We start from the raw sequence: 5,822 nt of genomic DNA, 5'->3' as shown, positions 1-5,822 counted from the left end.
ACAATTTTTACATAATGTGTTAAAAAAACAGAAGAGGAGGGAACACTCCCCAACTCCCCAGTTTCATGGTCAACTTTTGCTGATATTAAACAAAAGCAGATATAGACATCCCAGGAGAGAAAATTAAAGACTTTGCATCTCATGAATATAGATGCAGATATATGCAACAAAACATCAGCAAACATACACAATGTACAAAAAATGAAAATGTTCTATTTATTAAAGGTATATGATCATATCAATGACACAAAAAATATTTGACAAAATCCAACATTCTCTCATGGTCAAAACTCGACAAATTTAGAATATAGGGAAATTTCCTCTAATTGATAATAAATATTTACACAAATCCAGTTGCTGACATCAGAATTAAAGATGAAAGACAATGCTTCCCACTTACAATCGGTAACAAGGCAAGGTGTACTCTCAGTGCTCTAAGAAACATAGTACTACAGTTATAGTGCCTGCACTAAGAATAAAAAATTAAAGGCATGTAAATTGAATAAAAATAAAAATAATTTTATTTGCAGATGGTATGATTGGGTAGGTAGAAAATCCCAAAAAAATCTACAGAACAATCCAAACAATACATAACAACAACAACAACAACAACAACAACAACAATCCTCCTAGAACTAATAAGAGTTCAGCAAGGTTGCAGTATACAAGATCAATAAACAAAAATCAATCACAATCTATATGATAACAGTAATCATGTGGAAAACAGAAATAAAAATACACACCACCATTATAATCTCTTTCTCTCAAAAAGGAGAAATACTTAAATGTAAAATTAAATGTATAGAATTTTATCCTGAAATCTATATAATCCTGATTAAAGAAATAAGAGAAGATCTAAATGAATAGAGACAACATATTCATGAATTGAAAGATTCATTCTAATAAAGATGAGAATTCTCTCAAATTGATCTATAGGTTTAATGGAATTCCTACCCAAATCCTATAAGGACCCTTTCGCAGATATAGAGAAGTTTATTCTAAAATGTATATGAAAAGATACTGGTCCTAATATAGGCAAACTCATTTTGAGAAAGTAAAGTGGGAAGAATCACTCTAATTTGTCTTAAAATACTTGTTTTAAAGTTACAACGGATTACTAGCACAAGGATACACAAACAGAAGAACAATAGAATTGATTAGAGAACCTGAAAATAGATACACACAAATATGCCCAACTGATTTTTGATAAAGGTGAAAAACCAATTCAATGGATTAAAGGTAACCATTTCCACAAATGCTGTGGGAGCATTAATAGGCCAAAAAAACATTTTGAACTAAATCTTATACCTTATGAAAAAATAAATCAAAACGGATCACAGACTTAAGTGTAAAGCAATTCAACTGGAAGGAAGGAAGGAAGGAAGGAACAAACGAATGAACGAACGAACGAAGGAACGAAGGAAGGAATAGAGGGAGGAAGGGGGGGAACAAAGGAAAGAAAGAAAACAGGTGAAAACATTTGAGATCTAGGGCTAAGAAAAAATGTTAGACTTGACACAAAAAGTACAACCATAAAATGAAATTTTGATAAATTAGACCTCATCAAAAATTAAAACTTGCTCCACCAAAAACACTGAAAAGGACAAAAAGACCAACTACAGACCTGGAGAAAATATTTGCAAACCACACATTTGACAAAGGACTAAGATGTAGAATGCATAAGTAACTCAGAACTCAACAATAAAACAAACAAAAACATCAAATGATCCAAATAGAAAATTAAAAAAATATATATTAACAGACATTTTTTGAAGAGGATATACAGATGGCAAATAAGCACATAAAAAGATACTCACATTTATTAGCCATTAGGGAATATATTTATTCATTTAAAAAATTTAATGTTTATTTATTTTTGAGAGGGAGAGACAGAGCATGAGGAAGGGAGGGTCAGAGGGAGAGGGAGAAACAGAATCTGAAGCAGGCTCCAGGCTGTGAGATGTCAGCACAGAAGTTAATGTGGGGCTCGAACCCACAAACTGTGAAATCATGACCTGAGGTGAGGTCGGACGTTTAACCGACTGAGCCACCCAAGCGTCCCTAGCCATTAGGGAATTTAAAATTAAACCATAATGAGATAGCCTACACACCTAATTAACATAGCTAAAATTAAAATAGTAAAAACACAAACGATTTGCATGCATGTAAATAAATATCATAATTCATATAATTCTCATAAGAATGTAAAGTGGTATAGCCACTCCGGAAAATGATCTCGCAGTTAAAACAGACGAGGGTACACACAACTCAGAACACTACTTAACATACACTTACCAAATGACACAGTAGTCACTCTTTTGAGCATTTATATCATAGAAATGAAATATTGTGTTTATAGAATAACCTGTACATCAATTTTGTAGCAGGTTAATTTGTAATAGACTCCGACTGAAAACAACCAAAATGTCCTTCTATAGGTTAATGGTTAAATAAAGTATGGTACATTCACACAGTGAAATACTGCTGAGTAAGAAAATGGAAGAAATTATTGATGCATACAACTTTGATGAATCTCCAAAAAGTTTGTGTTTACATTGCATGACTTAACTTAAATAACATTCTTTTTTTCTTCTTCCAAGATTTGATTTAAATTCCAGTTAGTTAAATATTGTGTAATATTACATTCCTCAAAAAATAAAATAAATACAGCGATCATATAATATAGTATTCCACTTCTGGGTTATCCAAATGAAACCAAATTTATCTAAAACAAAAAAGTAATGTATTTTTCTCTCTTAAGATATTATTTAAATTCCAGTTAATTGGGGTGCTTGGGGTGGCTCAGTTAAGCATCTGACTTCACTTCAGGTCATGATCTCACGTTTCATGAGTTCAAGCCCCCTGTGGGGTTCTGTGCTGATGGCTTGGAGCCTGGAGCCTGCTTCAGATTCTGTGTCTCCCTCTCTCTGTCCCTCTCCTGCTTGTGCTCCCTCTAAAAAATAAATAAATAAATATTGTTGTTCCTATTTCTCTATATCATTGCCAAAGCCTGTGTTTCTTGTGTTTTTTTTTGTTTTTGTTTTTTAATTTTAGCTATTCTGACAGGTGTGACGTGATATCTCATTGTACTTTTGTTTGCATTCCTTGATGATACGTGATGATAAGCATATTTCCATGTTTTTGTTGGCCATCAGTATGTTCTCATTGGAGAAATGTCTACTCATGTATTCCACCCAGTTTTTAATTGTATTATTTTTTTGGGGGGGTGGGTTGAGTTTTATAAGTTCTTTTTCGATTTTGGATACTAACCGTTTATCAGATATGGCATTTGCAAATAACTTCTCCCATTTCATAAGATGCTTTTTAGTTTTGTTGATTATTTCCTTCAGTTGTGCGGAAGTTATGATTTTGATATAGACCCAATATTTCGTTTCTGCTATTGTTACCCTTGCTTCAGGGAACCTCTCTAGGGAAATGTTACTAATGCTGATGTCAAAGAAATTATTGCCTGTCCTCTTTACTAGGATTTTTATGGTTTCAAGTATCACATTTAGGTGTTTAATCCACTTTGATTTTATTTTTGTGCATGGTGTAAGAAAGTGGTCTCATTTCATTCTTTTGTGTATTGCTGTCCAGTTTTCTCAAGACCACATGTTGGATAGATGGTCTTTTTTCTATTGGATATTCTTTCCTGCTTTGTTGAAGATTAATTGATCACATAGTTATGTGTTTATTTCTGTATTTTATATTCTGTTCTATTTATCTACATGACTATTTTTGTGCAAGTACCATACTCTATTGATCACTATTACTTTGTAATATAACTTGAATACCAGAATTATGATTTCTTCAGCTTTATTTTTTTTTCAAGATTGATTTGGCTATTTAGAGTCTTTATTGCTTCCATACAAATTTTTGGGTGTTTGTTCTAGCTCTGCAAAAAATAATGGTGGTATTTTCATGGGGATTGCATTAAACGTATAGATTACTTTGGGTTTGTAGACATTTTAACAATATATTTTCTTTCATTCAATGAGCATGGAATGTCCATCCATATCTTTGTGTTGCCTTCAGTTTATTTTATCAGTGTTTTATAGTTTTCAGAGAACAAATCTTCCATCACTTTTGTTAGGTTTATTCCTTTGTGTCGTGCTATTTTGTTGCAATTGTAAATGGGATTGTTTTATTAAGATATTTTTCTGCTGTTTCATTTTTTTGTGTATAGAAATGCAACAGATATTAGTACATTGTTTTTTTTTAATCCTGCCAGTTTATTGAATTTACTTATAAGTTCTAACAGTTTTTTGTTGGTGTTTTGAGTTTTTTATATAGAGTATCATGTCGTCTTAAAAGTAAAAGTTTTACTTCTTCCTTTCCAATTCAGATTCCTTTTTCTTTTTGCTGTATGATTCTTGTAGCTAAGAATTCCAGTACCATGTTGAATAATGGTGAGAATGGACCACAATTCATTCTTTGACCATAGAAAATGGCTCTCAGTTTTTCCCCATGGAGGACTATGTTAGCTGTAGGTTTATCATACATGCCCTTTATTATGTTGATGTTTGTTCACTCTGAACCTACTTTGTTGAGGGTTTTTTTTTTATCATGAATGGATATCGTACTTTGTAAAATACTTTTTATGCATCTATTGAAATCATCATATGGTTCTTATCCTTTCTCTTATTGATGTGGTGTATCACACTGACTGATTTGTGAATACTGAACCATCTTTGCAACCCAGGGGAATACTTCTTTAAGTGTATTGTTGGATTAGGTTTGGTAGTATTTTGTTGAAGATTTTTGCATGCATGTTAATCAGAGTTACTGGTCTATAGTTCTTTTTGTGGTTTGCTTACCTGGTTTTGGTATCAGGGTAATTGTGGCCTCAGAGAATAAATTTGGAAGTTTTTCTTCCTCTTCTGTTTTTTGGAATCATTTGAGAATAAGTATTAATTATTCTTGAAATGTTTGGTGCACTACTTCTATGAAACCACCTGGTCTTGGACATCTGTTTTCTGTTTTTGTTTTTGGTTTTTGGATTATGTAATAAATTTTTTAAAGTTTATTATTTGTGGATCTCTGTTTTTCTGGAACTTTTTGATTAGTTAATCAAGTTTTTAAAGTTTATTACTTATTTTTGAGGATGAGGGAGGGGCATAGATGGAGGGAGAGAGATAATATCAAGCAGGCTCTGCATCATCAGTGCAGAGCCTAATGCAGGGATCAATCCCACGAACTGTGAGACGATGACCTGGGATGAAATCAAGATTCAGACACTCAACTGACTGAGCCTCCCAGGCACCTTTAAATCAATTTTTTTGGTTGGTAAATTTGAATGTTTCAATTTTCTATTTCTTTCTGTTTCAGTTTTGGTAGGTTATATATTTCTAGGAATTCATCCATTTCTTCTGGGTTTTCCAATTTATTGGCATATTGTGATAATCACTTCATAATTGTTTACATTTCTTTGATGTTGTTATTTCTTATCTCTTATTTGTGATTTTAGTTATTTGGATCCTTTCTCTTTTTCTTAATATATCTGCATAATGGTTAATCAATTTTTTTTTTAAAGGAAAGCTCCTGGTTTTATTGATCTGTTCTATTGTGTTTTCATTTTCTATATAACTAATGTCTGCTTTATTCCTTATTATTTCCTATTATTTCCTTCCTGCTGACTTTGGGTNTTGTGATTTCATTTTCATTTGTTTCCATGTACCTTTTTATTTCTTCTACTTTTTTTTTGATTGACACATTCATTAGTAGCATGTAATTTAACCTCCAAATATTGTGGTCTTTCTTGATTTTTTTTTTTCTTGAGGTTGACTTCTTTTTTTTTCCTTATATAGTTTATTGTCAAGTTG

This window comes from Crocuta crocuta, unplaced genomic scaffold (genome assembly GCF_008692635.1).
Source record: "Crocuta crocuta isolate KB4526 unplaced genomic scaffold, BGI_CrCroc_1.0 scaffold1314, whole genome shotgun sequence".
Classification (NCBI taxonomy): Eukaryota; Metazoa; Chordata; class Mammalia; order Carnivora; family Hyaenidae; genus Crocuta; species Crocuta crocuta.
This window is presented reverse-complemented; position numbering follows the sequence as displayed.